The sequence below is a fragment of the Mirounga angustirostris genome, unplaced genomic scaffold, assembly GCF_029215605.1.
Source record: "Mirounga angustirostris isolate CCGP_5_RB_7025 unplaced genomic scaffold, mMirAng1.0.hap1 SCAF_3, whole genome shotgun sequence".
Classification (NCBI taxonomy): domain Eukaryota; kingdom Metazoa; phylum Chordata; class Mammalia; order Carnivora; family Phocidae; genus Mirounga; species Mirounga angustirostris.
Genome location: NW_026991711.1, coordinates 89134076 through 89156252, shown reverse-complemented (window position 1 = coordinate 89156252; position 22177 = coordinate 89134076). Strand labels below are relative to the sequence as shown.

At 35.8% G+C, this 22177-nt stretch overlaps 1 pseudogene; it reads right to left on the bottom strand.

The window, feature by feature from the left end:
- Positions 1-656: 656 nt before the first annotated feature.
- LOC123839164 (sorting nexin-19-like) overlaps positions 657-22177 on the bottom strand; it is a 103694-nt pseudogene continuing 82173 nt past the window's right edge.

Below are 22177 nucleotides of genomic sequence, written 5' to 3'. Positions count from 1 at the left end.
AATGATGTAATGTATGGTGATTAACATAGCATAATAAAATTAAATTAAAAAGAAAGAAATACACTAAAAAAAGAATATTTCCTAGTTCAAAATCCAATAGAGTTTATATCATCATTATATAAACACACAAAAAATTAATCTTTCCCTCTTTCCTAACTACCACTGACTATGTGCTGGTGTCCTAAACTTGACTCAGTCTCGGTCTATTCAAGTTCATCCCTAAGCACAAAACTTCTTAATGCAAATTTTGTCAGTCTCCTGCTCAAAATCTTCAATTTCCCAGAGTTCTTAATTGCATGAATCTGGCTAGCTTGACCACAAATAATTGAGTATAAGTATTAAATACATAACAGAATAAGTGGAGGAGACTGAAAAAAGATGGATAGGATAATAGGTGTGAATGAAAGTTATTCTGCAACATGAGAAGTAGGCAGTGTTATATATACTTTTTTTTAGAGGTATGGAAATTGATATCCATGACATTGGCACATATATTCCCCTGTCTCTTGCTACAAATGGGATAGAACTGGTGGAAAAGTATCCCATTGAGACCCCAGGTCTTCTGAGCTACAACCCAGTTCTAGAGGGCACAGGCTTCTTGACTGGTCTGTCGGTGGCAAAGTAACTCACCTATTCCAACATTTTCCCACCTATGGCTAAGGGGAGACACCCATCCTCTCAGAGTGACCTGGGATACATGAGACAGATGTGGTCATGGTAGATCCCTCAATAGAGATACTGGTATCCAAGAATTCCAGGATGATATTCCAAGGCAGTAAATCAAATGCCTGTTGACGAGGGGTTAGGGTAGAGACTCCAGAACTAGATTCCAGCTCAGCCAACATTTATCCACTCCAAGGATTTCTACTATAAAATCTGGTAGGATTCCCATCAGGCTCTGCAAAGACTATTTCTCAGCAGCCACCTTCTGTTCCTGAGTCCTTACAGACTGTGGATACTCAGGCAAAATTCCACTATGCCAGACAGACTCCTGAAGAAGCCAGAGGTACTGTACTCTAGACATGTTAGATCAGCTACTTGAACTCCTAACCACCTCTGAATTAGGGTACCAAAGATAAGATGAAAAACTTTCTGCATATTTACTGTACATAGTCATCTTCTCTGTTCCATTAACAGCAAGAGGAACCGATCCAGGGTTATATTAGCTAACTCTGTCTCTGTGCCTGATCACCACTCCTGAGGTCTTGGGCTGACACAGCTGCACCTGACAAGTAGCCATCCACACATCCTTTGGGAATTCATTCCTGATGTGTTTTTTTTTGGGGGGAGGGCAGTTCTGGCTGCATTTCTAGTAGCTAGTATGTCAGTATTCTAGTCAGTATGTCATTATTGCTATTGTACTAACCAACAGCCATCAATATTAGTAATACAATGGCTGTGAATCCCAAAGACCACGATATCTTTATGTTATTATATTGACAATCACAACCCCTGTTTGGTGGGTCCATTTGGTCAAGTCAAAAGGGATCTCTCTGCATGCATTTCTTCTATTGCATGACATGGGCAGTAGCTTCCTCCAGTACTATACATAATGGAAAAGAAATCCCCAATTAGGAGAAGCAGCTAGATGATAGAAACCAGAAGGAGTTAATGAATCAATGGATTCTTTGACTCCAGTGAGCCACTGCTATTCTGCATGGAGCACTGGGTGTTATATGCAAACAATGAATCATGGAACACTACATCGAAAACTAATGATGTAATGTATGGTGATTAATATAACATAATAATAATAAAAAATGACTTCCTGACTCTCCAGTGCTTTCACACAAAGGTGAAGCCCCTTTGCCTAGCCTTTAAGGTTTTTCCTACTGTACGTGTTGCTTATCTCTCCAATCTGAAGGGCATTTTAACCATGGGCTATAGAATTGTCTATATTTTATAATAATGTATTTGGTGAAAATTATTGGACAGTAATGTATTTTTCAGCTTCAAGCAATGTCTTTAATATTTTCCTGATCATATCACATAATTTTCCTTTTAAGAATATCAGTTATATCTCCATATGTGAGAAATTGGTATACAGTTTAATACACATGAACCCAGGAAAAATGGAGATTTTTTCCAAAGTAGTAAGATGACTGGTACCAGCAGAGTGATATTTCTTACCTGGCAAAAAATGAAGTGCAGTATGAACATGATAAGGTCAAAGTGAAAGCGAAGACCTCATTAGCTTAGAAAAAAGGTAGGGACAAAACAGACATGTAGGAAAGCTTGAGAACTAACATTCAATCCTTAATTGACTCTCAGTAAGATAAATTCAAAGAAGTTTTACTAGGTAGAATGAACCATGACCGCTCAGAGTGATATTTTTAGTTCCATGGAAGCATTCCAAGTTTGGAGCGAAATGAACAAAGATATTTAGAATGGGAATCAATTTCCTAATCCTTATTACCATTATATATTCTTAGTTATTTCATTTCCAACCTCAAGTAAGGTACTTTGAGAAGTTCTGGTGTTTCCAACCTAAACTTTCCTAGATTCACTAACATTAAAAAAAAAAAAAAAAAGATTTCTGAAAAGGAGTTATTCATTCTTCGTCACCTCAAAATTCCCTGTGTACCTCTATTATGCAGCTATTTTATTCTGCTTTGTAACATAGTTGTTAAAATTCTGACCCAACCATATTTTCTAGCATTTTTTCTCAATTAAATGTAGATAGCAATCCTGATTTAATAGAGTTTTGGTGAGATCAATTTTGGTGATCTATGTAAAGCACCCAGCACACTGCCTTGTACATAGTAGGGGCCGATGATTCTATTTCCATCCTCTTACTTCCTACTTTATTCTTTTTTACAGATATCCTCTTGATGGAAGATACAAAGTCATATGCTATACTTTGTCCACTGTATGAGTCAAAATAGTGTTTTGCTGATTGGAGGAATTCTAACCTGCACCAAAGGCAGAATTTTATAAATAAGGAATTTGAGGCCCAAAGTCATAAACAAGCTGGTCTAAAATGACTTGACAGACCAATGGCAGAACCATGTCCTAATTACATCTTTTTCTGTCATCCAAGTAATTGTTTTTATTAATGAATTAATTTATTAAAAATATTGATAATTCCTATAACCATATCTCTTTTCTTTGTTGTCTCAGTAACATCTTGTAGGCAAAGGAGTATTCTAGTTCCTTATCAAGAATTATTAGTTACTTTAGTAATACTCATAGGCCCTAGCATGTGATGGAGTTTTGTTCCCGACTTCCATTGGTTGACTAGTTTAATGGTTATTTATATGATTCATACCTAGGTCACCACAATAATATTAGAAGTAATGAGTAATTGTTGGAATTTGGTAGGAAAGCACAGAATTACCTTGTTCTGACAGTGTTGCACAATTAGATATCAGTGTTTGTCTTTCCAACTATACTGAAATCCATGTTTATATAATTACTTTTACCTGCCTTGAACAGGATTTATTTAAATATCTTGGTGTTTCAATCTCTTCATCTGCACCTGAAATACAGACACAATTCCATCTGATGGTTGAGAGAAAAATTGTTAAATCATGTGTTTTACAACCCTACTACCATGCAGAGATCACTGTATATGGTCAGTTGATGGTCATGCCCTTCTTCTTCCCAAATAAGCTTAATTAGGCTGGCGAGGTTTCCTGTCACTACAGAAAGGTTGGAAGAGTTAAGAGGAGAACTTCAAAGTAGTTGCAACTTGAGGACCCATTGCCCAAATGTCACAAAACCAAAATAAGTACTTTTGTGCACTAGGTATTATCTGTAGCATATTTGCACACCTAATATAAACTAATTTTCTAAGACACATGTCTGTTTCTTTTGTTCTCTCCTAGATTGTGCCTACCACTGTTGTGTCAAAGAGATGAGTACAACGAATCTTTCTGGATGTAATTTCATCATGGGTTTTTTTCCTTATCCATTATCAAAAAGAAAAGAAAAAAGAATCACCATTAACATTAAAATAATGGGTTAATTTTATAAAGTCAGGGAAAATATTTATTTAAATGATAAATAAATTAAGAGGTATGTAGAGAAAATCACACCACTGAGATCAAAGGAGTAGAAAATCTCTTCATTTTAAGGTGGTTTTTTCAATTCCACAGGTAAGTTTCAAGAGCTGGCTTTAAAAGATGGATAGACAGATGGGAGCACCTAGGTGGCTCAATGAGTTAAGCATCTGACTTCAGCTCAACTCATGAGGTCAGAGTCCTGGGGTCCTGAGGTCCTGGGGTCCTGGGATCCAACCCTAAGTCAGGCGCCATGCTCAATCGGGAGTCTTCTTGTCTCTCTCTCCCTCTGCCCCTACCCCCACTCGTGGTCTCTCTGTCTCTCTCAAATAAATAGACAAAATCTTAAAAAAAAAAAGATGGATAAACAGATGAATGAATAAAGATTCATTCCATTATTCATATATTTGCACAAATATATATGAGAATATATATATATATATATGAATAATGGAATGAATATAGATATGAATAATGGAATGAATATATATATGAATAATAGAATATTATTCAGCCATAAAGAAGAATGAGACCTTCCCATTGGTAACAAATGGATGGAGCTAGAGGGTAACTGAAATAAATCAGTCAGAAAAAGACAAATACCACATGATTTCACTCATATGTGGAATTTAAGGAACATAACAAAGAACAAAAGAAAAAAAAAAGAGACAAACCAAAAAACAGATTTTTTACTATAGAGAACAAACTGGTGGTTGCCAGAAAGATGGTAGGTGGGGGTGTGGGTGAAATAAGTGATGGGGATTAAGGAATACACTTGTGATGAGCACTGAGTAGAACTGTTGAGTCACCATACTATATGCCTGTAATTTATGTAGCACTGTATGCTAACTCTATTGGAATTAAAAAAAAAAAAAAAAATGGATAGACAAATTACAGAGCCCTGGCCAAAACCATGCAATAACCTAATACTTCCATACTTATGTATGAAAGAATTCCGTCTTCCAAAATAAAATGCCAAACATGCATCAATGTCTGTTTCATGAATTAACATGTCCTATCACTGCACTTGAACGGAAAATGTGTCACAGATCTGCTTTGGTGGTCCCATGCTGAAGTGTAACTTGATGTGGTATGTCAAAGGTTTGGCCAGTAAAGAATGAAGGTGAAATATCTATAATATATTAAACCCTGTAAAGACTTTCTGATTACTCCCGAGGGGCTTGGAGGTAAACAGGCTCATCCTTCACAATTGGGAGTCAAAGTAAAGCTACCCAATTTCAGCTTTTTATGAACCTCATGATTTACTTTTAAAGGTTGACCTTAATTTTATTTTATTATTATTACTATTATTATCATTATCAATTTTTTAGAGAAAGAGAGTGTGAACAGGGAAGGGCAGAGGGAGAGGGAGAGAGAAGTTTAAGCAGACTCCATGCCCCAGCGCAGAGCCCTAGGCAGGACTCAATCTCATGACCTAGAGATCATGACCTGAGCCGAAATCAAGAGTCAAAAGCTCAACCGATTGAGTCACCCAAGTGCCCCAAGTATGATCTTATTAATCTATGAGTTTATTTTCTCCAACAGTCCTATTTCACCCTGCTAAATATTTAATAGACATAATTATTTTAATAAGGTATACATTGAAATATTGGGAAATAAATGAAATATCTTACAAAAATATAGCAACTAAGCAAAATGATGGCATGCCCACTCCAAGGTATATTATAAACCACTGGTAAAGATTTACATAAAGACAACAGCATGCCATCAAAAAACTTTAATGTTAAGTGAAAGAAAGAGGTATGCTAAGTGATTTTTTGTATGCTAAGTGAATATAGTTGTACATGACAAAAAATATAAATTCATACTAGCAACAAAAACGGTTTTTAAAATATATTTTCTCGGGGCGCCTGGGTGGCTCAGTCATTAAGCATCTGCCTTCAGCTCAGGTCATGATCCCAGGGTCCTGGGATCAAGCCCCGCGTCGGGGCTCCCTGCTCAGCCAGGAGCCTGCTTCTCCCTCTCCCACTCCCCCTGCTTGTGTTCCCTCTCTCGCTGTGTCTCTCTCTGTCAAATAAATAAAATCTTTAAAAAAATAAATAAATAAAATATATTTTCTTTATTTATATTCTTTTTAAGTATATTTTGCATATACATGTGTGTTTAGTATATTAGAATTGAGAAATTATTGAGGTGTCTCGGTGGCTCAGTGGGTTAAGCTTCCAAATCTTGGTTTTGGCTCAGGTTATGATCTCAGGGCTGTGAGATCGAGCCCCATATTGGGCTCTGCACAGAATCTGCTTGTCCCTCTCCCTCTGCTCCTCCCCCTACTCATGTGCTCTCTCTCTCTCTTTCTAAAATAAATAAATAAAATCTTTAAAAAATTAATTAGAATTGAGAAATTATTGCCTTTTATCCAAAAGATAGAAAGCATGGCTCTGAATTTTTAAAGAAAATCTACAATTAATCTTCCTTATAACTTATCCCACTGCATTCTTGAATTCAAATTTCTTTCTTTTATTTTTGAAATTTTTTTTCTTTGTTTTTGTTTAGTTTAGTTTGGTGTCCTATTTAATTTTTTTTTTGGATGCATTTTTTTTTTTTTGAGGTGGGGGCATATAATTTATAATCACTGACTTCCACAAGTCATCAAATGCTTCTTATAAGCAGTGTTTTAAGTTGCTTCTGGACATATTTAGATGTAAAACAAAGCTTTACCTATGAATTCCATACTGAAATTTCAATTTCAGCAACACTGATCCCAATTACATTTCTTCTTATGCATCATGATTCTCTATGCAACCTCCCAAACTTCCCGTTTTTTTTTTCTCCGTAGTATAAAGCCATAATCACCCTCTGACATATTAAATATTTTACTAATTTTTTTAAAACATAAATGACATAACAGTGTGTTTTTTAGTTTCTTTTTTTTAAATGTTATTGTTTGTTTTATCTCCAGTGCCTACCATATGCTCTACATTCAATAAATGATTGGATGGCTGAATGAAGAGAAATGGAAAGAGAACAAAGTAGTTAATTAGGAACAAAACAGTGAAGCATTAACGTCTATCTGCACACCTTCGTGAACTTCCTAGAAATGAGATCAGAGACATATAGTTCGAGTTTTCCCTCAAGGTTTCTATGTTGTTTACCAGGTTTGCTGCCTGGGAAAAGAGAAAATTACACTTTTCCTTCAAATTGGGTATAGCCATGGGACTCCATGGCTCAGAAGAGATGCATGGAAGTGATACATGCCACTATTAAAGTGGCACTTTAATAATGCGTAGCTACCATGTTCCCTTTCTCTTGCCTCAGCTGTCATGGAAACACAGAGATGAGTATCCATCATCCAGGGCCCTGAGTGAAGACAGCATAGAGCAGTGTCCACCCTCTTGACTTGAGATGGACATGTCACATGAATCTGACATTAAACTTCATGGCTTCATGCTGATTTGTTATAGTATCTGCACCTCAATCTTCACCATGGTCTGCATCTTCCATAACTAGAATCTTTCACATAACAGGCACACAATAAGCATTCTTTCAGTGAAAAGGAAGGATAGAAGAATGGAAGGGAGGAAAAGAGAAAGGGAGGTAGGAAGGAAGGAGGGAAGGAAGGAAAGAAAGAAAAGTTGGAGAACAAGGCAGGGATGAGTGAAATGTTCTCATCCACATCAGGCTAAGCCGTTGAACTTTTCCAGAACAAAAGAAGTCAGAAGCACAAAGCTTAGTATCATATATGTGACTAAGAATAAAGGTTGAAACTAAATGATGCATGTCCAATGATGGATCTTAACAATCTTAGTTAAGAATGAAATACTTGTTACGGCTCCAGTGGCGCAATCGGTTAGCGCGTGGTACTTATAAGAATGAAATACTTGTTAATAAACATATATTGCATACTATTATGTGCTGGGAACTATTCTGGGTTCTCTAAATAAATATATGTTAATTAATTTATTAATTTCTATATGTAATTTGTTTTAGGATTTAATTACTAAAACATTACTTATTTACTATTTTATTAAATTATTTAAAAATTAACATTTTATTTTATGATTTAATTTGGATTTATTTTATTTAAATTCTCTGTCATGGATGAAGTAGACTACAGAGGGTCAGTGGCAGAATCAGAAATACCAGCTGCGGGCGCCTGGGTGGCTCAGTTGGTTAAGCGACTGCCTTCGGCTCAGGTCATGATCCTGGAGTCCCGGGATCGAGTCCCAGGTCGGGCTCCCTGCTCAGCAGGGAGTCTGCTTCTCCCTCTGATCCTCCCCCCCCTCATGCTCTCTCTCTCTCTCTCAAATAAATAAATAAAATCTTAAAAAAAAAAAAAGAAATACCAGCTGCAATTGCTTGGGCTAAGTATGAATAAATATACTTCCTAAGAGAAGACAACATGGGCTCCAGTCTGAGCTCCACTACTTACAAATTCTATAACTTAGGGCACATTGTTTGACTTAGCTGAGGCTTATCAATAAAATTAGAATAATAATTATTCCTATCTTATAGTTTTAATGACCCAAATCAATACATCTATATGGGCCTTAGCCAAATGTATGGAAGTTTTAATCGATGCTCTCTCCTTTGTTTTTGTTTTGTTTTGTTTTTGTTTGTTTTTACTTCTTGAGCCATCAAGTTAAAACTATAAAGTGGGTATTATTATATGTCACTTGCATAAGGGAATAACTGAAGCTTTGACAAATTATGTAACTTTTTCAAGGAGAGACGAAAGAAGATGAAGCTGTGATAGATACTGGAAGCCCAACCTTTGCTCACTGTGATAGGCACTTCCTGGCTGCTCTTATGTAAATCCACAAAGCAATAAATATTGGGAAAGCATGCTTCTCTTGCATCACTATGTTAGAGAGTCTATGACATAGGCCATGTGGGAGAGTACCCATCACATTATCTAGACACACATGGAAGCACAGACAATGAGAACTAAGCCATGCAATTAGCACACAATTAATAAGCATGGAGATGGACAAAAGTCACCTCAGAGAAAAAATACTCCCTGCGTGAACATACTACTGGGTGAGCAAGATCATAATCATCTTAGTAAAGGTTGTGCCAGTCATAAAGTCTGTTCAGCCATTGAGATTTCTGAAAGAACCAGAGAGACATGTATCAGCACTTCCTATCCAGAAGTTTCCAGGAATGTTGGTCTTTTGACTAAAGCTCCATTCCTTCCAAGCCTTACAGCAACACATGAAGAGATAGAAACAGCAGGCTGACAGGTGTGCCATGGGCCTTCAGGGAGAGAAGGATCTAGATCCTGCCCCAAGCTTTCTAGTTCACAGAACCTGCCAGTTTTCATTACAACTTATCCATTTATTTTACATTTAGATTTATATCCTATGTGCTTCTTTTGCATGAGACAGCCTTCAAATCACTCCATTTTAAGACACTTATGAATCAAGTTCCTACACCTGCAAGGCAAAAGGCCAGACAGCTTCTCTGTGATACATAGTGGCCCTTGACCAGCCAGCAATTTTCTAGTGACACTCCTCATTTGTTGAAAGTTTACTGCAAAGTTTTTGAGCTAGTAGGAGACATATTATCTGATGCTGTTCCTATTATTATGGTTAAAGAAAAGTAATACAGTTAAGGAACAGTATATTTATATAAACATATTTTTATGTTATATGGTACATATATAGGTACATATATAATTATGGTGTTTCATGCACACATGTATGTACATATATATGAAGATGTGTATATGCACATATTTGTACATGTATGCATACATACATACACAGGTGTATATGTATTTAATTTTTATTTTTATTAATTACCTATTACTGCTTAACATATCAAAAACTTAATGGCTTAAAACAGCACACACTCATCTTCTCACAGTTGTTTTTGAGATCATTTGTCTGGTCATGGCTTAGCTGGGTCCTCTACTTCAAGGTTACACAATCAAGGAAACAGAAAGGGCTGTGGTCTCAGCACCAGGCTCCATGAGCAAAGGATTTCTTTTAAGTTCATTCATGAAGTTGTTGGCAAGATTCAATTTCTTGCAGGATGTTGGACTGCGGACCTCAGTTGCCTGCTGGCTGTTGGCTGGAAGCCACCTTTATTGCTTTCCCCATGCGGCACTATCCAACAGGACAGTCTACTTTTTCAAAGTTAGCAAGAGAACGAAAGTCAGTTGGTGAGGTAGATATAGTCTTGTTTAACATAATCACAAAATAATCATTCTATTACTCTTTCCATATTCTATTAGCTGGAAGCAAGTTATTCAACACAAGGGGTTTTACATGTCTGTGAATACCAGGAGACTGGGTATATTGGTGGGGTGGGGTATTTATAAATCTGCCCACTACAGGATATTGTTTCCATATCCATTATTTTATTTATATGTTTCTCATAATAACCCTCTGTATCAATTATCATTACCCTTGTCTGAAAGATGGAAAGGATAAGGTCCTTAGACTTAAGTGATTTATCCAGAGTCAGGGCACCAAAAAAAGATAAAATCTGGCTTAGACTTCAAAGCCTAGCTCAATTTCCTCTGCAAATATGCCTCATTTTCTGAGCCGGGTTGGGTGACTGTCCAAGAAACATTATCTGATTAAGGGCCTTAATGAATACAAACAAGTTTTATTAATCTAAAGCTTGATCAGTGACATCCTTGGGTTTTTCTTCTTTTGGTCTTTAACTGCCTTCAACTTTACTCATTGGGAATTAAAAATGGAAGAAGAGCCCTGGATAATTGAAAATGATCACTTCCACAGACTTTATGGGTTACCAGAGAACAGGTACTAAGAACACTTGGCAATGGTTATTTCAGTGTGTTTGATTGAAGGGTTATAAGCCAAAAAGAACTTATCATCTGGTCAGGGGAAGTAAATTGTCAGACATTCAAAGATCCTCCTTGGACCTAATTAAATAAGTCAATTCCATTAAGTGAATCAAATTTTACTCAGATCCACTTTGTGCCAGGCACTATGGTGAGTGCTAATAACACGAAATGAGTGAGAAACAACAAATCTTATCCTTGAGAAGGTCAATATTATAGAAAAGAGCATAAGGAAAGTGACTTTGGCCATCCCTGAAGCAGTCTTCTGTGAATACCTAACTTTTCCTGAGGCAAACACTTGTTGCCCCTGGAAACAGAAATCCAGAAAAAAAAAAAAAAAAACTTATCTGTATAATTATGGCTCTTCTGAACAGATTTCAGAAGATTTGGCTTATGTCCTTCCAATCTACCTTCTTCCTCTTGCTTCATCTTAGGGAGCAATTGATATTCTACCCTTTTTTGCACCCAAGTTCTTAATGAGAGTTCTTAATGAGAACAGTGAAGAAATTTTAACACTCGCTTTGCTTCTCAAAGGAGGTAATAAAAACAAAAGTTTATAGAAGCCCCAAAGTTACATCCAAGTTTTTATGTACTTGACATTATTGAACCTCTTCTAAACATGATTAGGCATTATTGAATTGAATATGTTTGATGAAGGCCATTTTTCAATTGCAACTATTCATTTTAAGAAAAAAAAGTAAAAGAGCATTCGGGTTGTTGCTGTAGAAATGTTCTTATATAAACTATATTTTTATTGCATGTCAAATATATTAATGTTTATCATCTGAATTAACAGATATAAATATAAGGGACAGATAAATATGATAAAATACATAATTTAAAAGTATTCCTTAATTCAAAGACTTTTGAAGATGAGTTGTATCTTTTGATCTAAAAAAAAATACTTCCACAAATGACATATTTTTTATAAAGAAACCCCTAATAGGGCATAAAAAGTTAATTTAATAATATTCAATGTCATTACATTGAGATGCCAAGATTAATTAGAAAAGGTGTTTGATCACAAAAACACTATGAACTTTCTCCCCCCCTTTTTCATGATGAATTTAAATACGCACTTGATAAAGGACAACAAAGAGGGAGAAGAATATTATGTATGCTTTTTTTTGAGAATGTTATAAAGACAAGCATAATTAACTGCATATTTATTAAGAAATCCTTTATATTTTCTTATTTCTTCTTATGACCAATATGACTTTGTGTTTGTAAAACAAAGCCATTGTTAAATTTACATAATTGAACAGAGCCTGTAATTCTATTTATTAAATTAAATAAGAAAGTTTATTCACCTTTTGATATTCACCTGTATCTAAATTCCACAGTGTATAACCCAAAGTCTATTAGTTTGGGCTGAGGAGAGATAGAGGATTATGGGAAAAGTGTATGAATATTGATATTCACTAGGAAGTCAACACGAAATGAGTGAGAAACAACAAATCTTATCCTTGAGAAGATCAATATTATAGAAATTGACTGTGCCACGGATGATGCAGCCATCATCCATGGCACAGTACTCAGTAGTCACCTCATCTGCTCTGATAGCTCCCAAGCACAGAACAAAATCCAAATAGTTCAACTATACATAAGTTTGGTGGAGATGATCATGGTGCAGTGCCTGCTACTATGTGCTGTGTGTTATCTGGGTATGGTGAGGTCATTCATTGTTTACCAATGAGCCAATTCTCTGCCTTTGTCTCAACCAAATCGGACTGGCTTTGCCTAAGATAGTGGCACCTTCTATCTTAGGGAAGGCGGATACTTATCCTAAACCGAGAAACATTACACATCTATTGCCACCATGACAATTCCATTGCATTTGGATAGTAATTGACTTAGGAAACAGCATGTAAGTCAGTTCTGGGCAATAAAACATAAGGTAAAATCTTTGGATTGGGGGGCATGGTGGGAGAAAGTTCTGGGAAATATTTTCCTCTCAGGAAAAAAAAAAAAAAAAAAAACAAATCTGAAGTCTTGTGAAGAGAAAATCTAGTGCCATTTTTCTTCTTGCCTCAAATTGGTATTGGTGTAAGAAGATGTTGCCTGGAGCATAGCATAATTATAACTAAAAGGTGACAAGCTAAAAGATTGAGGATGGGAGAATAATAAAATAGGGACAATTGCTGTACCAAATGTAGATCCTACACCCAGACTTTTATTTGAGATCATTTATTAGATTATCAGCTAAACTTGAAGCTTACTGGACAGATGACCCCTAAAGTTTTTTTTTTTTTTTTTTTCATTATTTTCAAGTATTTTTCAGTATTGAACTTGTTTCAATGTCTGTTTCCTGTTTCTTAAATGCGATGAGATACCCATTTTTAAGCTCCTTATGAGCAGAATTAGCCTTTGATGAAACTTTCCAGTTAGCTAAATTTCCCTTAAGAATCTCTTTATTCCATCTGCCTCCCATCCCATCCTCAGCTCTGGCTCACCTGCATCCTGCTTTCTCCCACTACCAAGATGCATCCACTCTCTTTCCTTTACCAGAAACTTTCCTTAGGACAGAAGGATCTGATAGCATTCATTCCCTCCTTAGTGTGAATGCAAACAATTTTTCTTCTCTCAAAATTATTTACATTTTGCTTTCTGTCTCAATGTGGAAAAATATTTTATCTTTAGTATATGAACATCATGAACATAATATCAGTGACTTTTATTTAAGAGTATAAAATTTCATTCAAGAATCCAGAAAGATAAGAAGTTTACTTACCCTACCTATATATGTATGAGGTAAGATGGGCCATATAAGTGATTCAATCTGAAGCTGTTTTCAGATATTTCAATAGCTTCCTGATGAAATAAAGAATTAGTTGTTTGTGTTTTAAACAATTAAGATCAATGGATAAATATATAAAGGACATTTATTTTTACTCAAACAAAAAACTGGGGAAAATAGCTTTTACTGAGCGTATCTAGATGTGACACCAACAAATGTAAATCTTCAGAGAAGCCTGTGTTTCCCTTAATCACAGGATCTCATATTTGGAAATGAGCTGATATGTTCCACAGATTACCCTCTCACTAACTTAGAAGGTTTTTTGTTTGTTTGTTGTTTGTTTTGTTTTTAATATAAAGAAGCTGCCAACTAGTGAATCTGGACTCTGCATAGACATTGCACACTTTACTCCTTTATACTGTCACAATAATCTTGTGAAATAAGTGGTAGCTATACATTACTTAAATGAGAACCTCATGGTTCAGAGAGTTTAATTAGTTTATGATTGTACAACTTGTAAGTATCAGAGCTGGATTTCAAACCCATGCCCTGGAACCAAGTTCTTCCTACTACCCTTTGCAGTCACATTTTAAAAGCAGAAATGTCCAGGAGGCATCCGTGGGAATGAATTTCACAGAATAATAGACTGCATTTAGAGGCCCTTGTTTCCCCCCACCCCATATATTTAATGATCTATTTTCCCACTGAGAAATTAAACATGTTCCTTGAGGATCAGGGCTGTGACTGCACTTTGTGAAGACACCCTGTTACTTGAGGCAGAACCTTGGGAGATCCCCAGGTACATACATGTTCCTCACTTCTTGCATGGGATGAGCATGTAAAGGGCTTTAGGATAAGACTGTGCCTTAACACTATTTGTTTTCCAACATAGAGTACAGTGTCTGACCACAGAAACACTGCTCAGTAAATAAATAGTGTGGTGATATCTTCCTGCTCTGCTTTTCCAGATCTGAAAGAATTTACATTAGCATGGATCTTTCATTTCCATAATTCTAACCATGCTGTATGTTCTGGCTCAGCCTTCGGAGATTGGCAGAGTTTTGCCGAATGAGCACTACTTAAATAAAGTTGGAGATTAGGGGGGGAATCATCTCATTTCCTTTACCCGAGCAGTAAGCTGACAATCCTCAAAGAGTTGAGATAGGCTTGAAACCCAATATATTGAAGTGAGATATTAGGAAATTATTCTACCTGGAATCCTTCTTGACTTAATGAACAATTAAATTTCATTCTTACTTTGAATTTGCAGAAGTGAGTGAGCCCAATCTCCTCTGAGCTTCCTTCTTTGGAATATCTTCTAAAGGCAATAATTTAGTAGGAAAGTAATTGCATCTTATTGTTGGAGAAATTCTGCCATTGTGGATTATTGGTATGTTTCATGGAACATTAACCACTGACAACAATAAAGGACATTTTGTGAAGACAATAAAGACCATTTGTAAAATGACTTCCCTCAAGAAATTAAAGCCAGGCTTTGCAGAGAAGTAAGCCTTGGTTCAAATATTGTGTTGACACTTACAACTGGGGTGGTGTTTTGGGGCAGTTTCATCTTTCTACCTTTATTTTCTGTTTCCACAAAGCTACAAGAGTGATATTTACTTCACCAGTAGGTTACAAAGATTAAATAAGATTATATGCCTGTGGAGTTGCTAGCGTAATTCCTAAGACATATGCAATACTTTGCAAATGTTGCTTTTTCACAGTGCTAAATAAAATAACATCAGTTTGTTCATACAACTTTTTAGTTAGATAGAGATAAGATGACTTGACCAAAAGGTTGCTGACTATACTGTGTGACCTCGGGAAGTTCATTTAATCTCTTAGAAAACTCATGTTTCTCATCTGTTAATGAGGAGAATAGTTACAAATTTTAATGGTTATCAGTAAAATAAAGTTGGTATGTGTCATTAACACAGAACTTGATACACAGTAGGCATGTAAGGCAGACCTGCTCTTAGCTAAGTGTTATTGTCAAAGATATCACTGGTGACATTGAGAAGCTCACTCTGAAATGCATCACGTCTTTCTGAGAAACCAGGCTTGGTCTAACAGAAAGGCTCCTGGTCAGGGGGCCATGTTTCCTCCTAGTCATTTTGACACTGTTCTTTATTGGTGTTTTTGTGATCTGCCTGCATAGTTATTTTAGTCATTATGGTCATTTTAATACTCATAGGTTTATATGGCATGCTTACTCAAAATTTTAAAAGTGGGTATTTGTCCCCCTTGGAAACATAAAAATCTGAGTTTGTTTCACTGGTTATCTTCTGTGTCAGATCCTACCATCATATGAAATAATGAATTAAAGAACTCTTCTTATTGCATAAATAAATACCCATTTTATTAATTATTGCAAAGGCAAATAGTATAGAAGGTGTGCTGAGTGGTAGCTGCCCTATAATTCTCTGCCCTAAGAATGGGGAGCTGGATTAAATGCCTCTCTTAAGGTGACTTCTGCATGAACTTCCACCCTCTTTCTTTCAAGCTAGATAGGGGTTACATCTAAGCATCTTGACCATGATTATTAGTCCCAAAGGATTATCATAAAACAAATGTCTAATTTAAAAGTGTTGGGAGGGGGCTCCTGGGTGGCTCAGTCATTAAGTGTCTGTCTTTGGCTCAGGTCATGGTCCCAGGGTCCTGGGATCGAGTCCCGCATTGGGCTCCCTGCTCCACGGGAGGCCTGCTTCTCCCTCTCCCACTCCCCCTGCTTGTGTTCCCTCTCTCGCTGTGACTCTCTCTGTCAAAAAATAAAATAAAATAAAATAAATAAAATAAATAAAAGTGTTGGGAGTTTATAAAAACAGTCACATAGAGCCTTGGTGTTTTATAAATATGAAAATAAACACATCAGAGTTTGCATTTTTAAACCTTGAGAAATCCAAAAGGCAATATGGTAGCTCCAAGAAAGCATTCTATCTAAACTTCCCAGTCCAGCATGGACAGACAATGCTTTTTACCTTTTATTTCTTCTTCTTCTTCTCTCCTTCTTCCTTCTTCTTCTTCTTCTCCTTCTTCTTCTTCTTCTCCTTCTTCTTCTTCTTCTTTCTTCTTCTTCTTCTTCTTCTTCTTCTTCTTCTTCTTCTTCTTCTTCTTCTTCTTCTTCTTTCTTCTTCTTCTTCTTCTCCTTCTTTTTCTTCTTCTTCTTCTTCTTCTTCTTTGTCTGTTAGGCTTTATCATGCTCTTATCTAACCACACCCTTAGCTCTGGAAGAGAAGCAAGAATCATGGCAGTTACAAGCACAGGTTTTAGAGTTAAACAGATATACTCTGAAATCTTGATCTAACACCTAGGAATTGGGGAACCTTGAGCAATTTACTTACCCTCTGAAGCTTGTTTCTCTCATTATAGAATCAGAACAACAGTGATTATTGAAAAAGGTTTTCTGTGTGGATCAAATGAGGTAATATATTTAATATTTCTGGGTCAGTGCTAGAATACAATAACTGCCAAACCAATGGTATTAAAAGTGTTGTTATCATTATTATTATGAAGTTTATCAATTTGAAGAAGGAACTGATAGTGGAAGAAAAAGAAAAAGGAAGATTGTTATACAGGTAATCTAGCCAATCTATAGGTCATTCAATCTCCCAAAACAAATGTTAGTACCAGTAAAAAAGTATATTATGACAAGGCCTCTTAAGGCTTTATGTAAATGAGACCCTATTGACACTGTGACGGACACACACAAATGGACAAATTCCACTTAACTTGTGAAATGTAATCTGTGACAAGCATTTGGGAGGAAGCTATGGTTTACGTTTCTACCATGCAGCTATATTACAGAATTGGGCATTCTGGTATTCATCTACTATATGAAGTAATATGATTTTTCTTCATGTTAAAGATGTCCTCATTTTATTCTCAAAACTTTGATTCTTGTTGGCATTACCAACATCATGTAATGACTGACAAATGTACCTAAATGAATTTTGTAGAATAACTCCTCCTTCAAAGCCCCACTATCGTGCTCAAGAAAGGACTCTCTTCTCAGAATGTTGGCTGCTTCACCAATCACAGGTGGGGATTACTTGGGATACCATGTCCCACCTGTCTTGCTAAAATGAATAAACTCTTGAGTAAGTTTTAAGAGGAAGGATACATCCTCAATTTAAAAACAAAACAAAACAAAAGTTTAAAGAGCTTGGGCTTGGCAAAATATAATTACTCAAGTTGGAAAGGGCCAAAATACTGAGTTTAACAATCATGACTAAAAAAGCTATATATGTCTTGGGACATTTTTAATGACCACTTTTTTTGCAGCATATTAACATCCACTCTCAATTCCCAAGCCCCCAAGGTGGGAAGCATTGCATAGAAAGGGTCCTCTCAACATCTTTTGGTAGGGTCTGTAGCAAAACTGGCAGATGGTTGAAATACTTCAAGGACAGAGATGTTATGCTCCCAAGGACCATGGTATCTTCAAGAGAGAGAAATCTCTAATCTCAGAGATGAGGCACCTTCTGGAAACTTATTCTCAAGTGTCCAAAAATGTTATTGGCTATTTTCATCATCACAAATGTGTCCAGGCAAGATGATATCTGATGTCACCTTTGTGCCTCCCCTGGGCTGGACTGAGTAGGGGAGGATGTTGAGGAAGAGCCAGTCTGTCAGGCTCTGCTGTGCATTCATGCAGATCCAGAGTAACATCCCTTCTGCACCATGTCACCTTGTCATGGAGGTCATATAATGAGACTTTAAAAGGCCACTTTGAAGAAGAATAAGGATATTCATCATAAGCCATAAGAGGAGAGTTCCATAGAACAGAATCAAAGTTCCTTAAGGACATCAGGAGCTGAACTGAAAGTTATAATTAATCAGGAAGGAGATTAGTAGATACATTTCTTCTGGCAAATTGTGCCTTGGGAGGATTATACTTGGGAAGTCATGACATTATGATCTGTGCAAGGCAAAGTGTTGCTGCTATGTAATGTCAGAGGACTTTAAGTGTAAGTGTAGAAAGAAAATAATGAACCTCACCAACGGCTAACCAAAATAAATAGAAAAAAGAAATATTTTCATTGATTATATAATCAATATGTTTTATATTATAAATATAATCATTATAAATGCAATCAATAAATATTGATCTACATGGGGGATTCATAATATTTCCCTCAAATCTTTCATGAAGAGTATGTGGTAGCTGCTGCAAGGATGGGATCTGAAGGACTGACTATTCTCAGAGAAGCCTCCACTGAGACAAGGAAAGACATGACATTTGGCTAATAGAAAACTCCCAGTCAGATACACAAATCTCTAGGGAGAGTCAGGATGACAGCAAATCCAAAGGAGGCAAAGCAGAGGTTATAGCCCAGGATAGAGAACCAAGAATCTGCATTCTGGAGACATGACAGTGGACAAACTGGGACCAAGTAGAAGTAATACAGACTGGTAGTGAGGGACTTGCCTCTGAGAGCCACATGGTTGCTGAAGATATATTTTTAGGAATGGCAGGAGTGCAAATTGTGGGCCCTTCAATTTGACTTAATGCTAGGGACCAATGATAATAAGGTAACCACCTACTTGGTCTAGTGTAGTAGTAAGTAGATAAGAATTATTTGCTAGCATTTATTTTTTGTATACTGATTTTTTTTTTAATTTTCCAATTTTACTTTTTATTGTTTTATTTTTTTTAAAGATTTTATTTATTTATTTGAGAGAGAGAGTGAGAGAGAGAAAGAGCACAAAAGGGGGGAGCGGGAGAGGGAGAAGCAGACTCCCTCCTGAGCAGGGAGCCCAATGCGGGACTCGATCCTGGGACTCCAGGATCATGACCTGAGCCGAAGGCAGTCACTTAACCAACTGAGCCACCCAGGCACCCCAATTTTACTTTTTAATTTTCCAATTCTAGAAGGAATGAAAACTCTAGTGAGTATCAAAGAATATGAGCATCTTATTAGAAGCAAATAAAAAATGTATTAAAAAAGGCTTTTGGATAATTGCACAGAAGGCAGGAGATTAATTTAATCCTTTCAACCCCCAAATTATTTCAAAACTTTCATGTTTTCATTTTCTTATAATAAATGTGTATCACTTACATGCTTTCAAAATCATCATAATCATAATCATCTAAAATAAAATCTCAGATGTCAATGAATTTTAGATATCTGATGTTTAGATTCAGCGTTTTCTTAAATTACCAATATTCACATAGTTGGTTAGAAGACAAAAATTAAGATCTGCCACTGATCCATTGGTATTACTATCCATTCTCTTCTCTAGTTTCTAAATATGGTTACATACTAAGATTTGTACTCTCTGTGTACCCCATTCAAGAAGATAGATTTGTTTGACAATAGATCCATCTATATAAATTAGAATTAACTTGAAGAGATATATTTTGGATCTTCCTTCTCAGCTCCATGTTCTGAAGATAAAGGACAAGGTGTATTTCAAGTTTCAACTGGATACTAATTCTTGATCAAGAGTTAGGACAGACATATAGATTGATGTCATACAGAATAATACCATTTTGCATAAAATAATGCTGGTGACATAATGCTAATTATAAGAAAGATAGAAAATCATACATATAACATGGTGTTAATTTTGTAAGTATTTTATACATAGAATATATATACCAAAATATTAAAATAGTTATCTAAGGACATTATCTAGGATAATGGCTGATGGTGATTTATTTCATTATTAATTTCTACATCAGCCTCTTTTTTTTACTATTATAGTAGACAAAGCATAAAAATACAATTTACAAAAAATAATGACTTATTAAAAGACTAATTTGGACCATAAAGAACAATTCTGGATAAGCTGTATCTAAAGATATTAGATCTCAGATTTTTTAAATTAAATGAAATAATTTATGATGAGGCCTTGACACATGATATGACCTCAATACATACCTTTTTACTCCCTATTATTTTATAGATGCATACTCAAAAAATAGTAATAAAGCATTTCAAAAGACCCAAGTGATATTTAGATTCTTAGAATGCTATTCAGTTCTATGGAGTTATAAGAGAAAAGAAATCCCCATGTCACCATCTTCCTTTTCACAAACTTAGAGTGTTCAGCCTAGTGCTTAGAAAGTATTCTGAAAAGCTGGAAAAAAAGGGTGAGGGGAAGCAAACACCTACTAAAACCCTGCTGACACATTTTTTAAGTGCTAATGGAAGCTGTATGCAATATTCAGTTTGGAATTCACTACTATTCAATACTTTATTTACATGATTGAAAGAAATTCACTTAAATGTGAAGAACTGTGAAACTAACTGGCAGATAGATGGGAAATGAGAAGTATTCCACCCATTTACAGATCAGATTTTTACTCTTAGACAGTATGTACTCATTACTCAAAGTTCAAATATTGCCATTAAATGTTCCTCAGGAAGTGTGCATTCTCCCACCAACCCCAAAAAGGACCCACACTAATAAACACAAAGGAATGGCTTCCTATATTGACACTTCTGCATATCAGTATATTACTAAACTTAAACACCCTGATATTAATTTTGATAAAGAAATTCCTGGTGTTATCATTTGGGACCCTAGAAAGATCCCTAGACCTTTCAATTAAGTGACTCATTAGATTCCCACTTTTATATAAGCCAGTTTTAGATGGGTTTCTTGTAACCAAGTGAGTCCATGATATTCAAAGTAGCTGCCTCCTCCCCTAAAATGGGATTTTTTTTTTTTTAGAAGGCTGTGATTTGACCAACTTCGTGTATTAACTCAATGGTCAACATCTATAAAATATGAAATTTTTTTTCTTAACTGCACTGAAAATATAAGCAAGCATCAACAGCATGATTCCAAGTACAAGTGCATTGGATCTTCAGACTAGGGAGCAACCACTCAATGGTTGGGAGATAACAAGTATTCATGGATATAAAAATAGATGGAGTTTTTAAACTCAACACCCAAAAGCCAAATCATCCAGTTAAAAAATGGGCAGGAGACATGAATAGACATTTTTTTTTTTTCCAAAAAAGACATATAGACACATGAAAAGATACTCAACATCAGTCATCATTAGGGAAATACAAATCAAAACTACAATGAGATATCACTTCACACTTGTCAGAATGGCTAAAATAAACAACACAGGAAGCAACAGGTTTTGGTGACAATATGGAGAAAAAAGAACCCTCTTACATTGTTGGCGAGAATGCAAACTAGTGCAGCCACTCTGGAAAACTTTCCTCAGAATGTTAAAAATAGAACTACCCTATGATCCAGCAATTGCACTACTAGGGTATAAAAATAATATATAATGGAATACACATATATAATGGAATATTACGAAGCCATCTAAAAGACTGAAATCTTCCCATTAACAACAATATGTATAGAGCTAGAGAGTATTGTGCTAAGTGACATAAATCAGTCAAAGAAAGACAAATACCATATGATTTCAATCATATGTGGAATTTAAGAAAAAACAAATGAATATTGGGGGGAGGGAAGAAAAAAGGCAAATCAAGAAACAGACTCTTAACTATAGAGAACAAATCAATGGTTATCAAAGAAGAGGTTGGTGGGGGGATGGGCTAAATATGTGATGGGAATTAAGGAGTGCACTTGTGATGAGCACTGGGAGTTTTTTGTAAGAGATGAATCACTAAATTCTACTCCTGAAACTAAATTGCACTGTATGTTAACTAGCTGAAATTTAAATAAAACCTT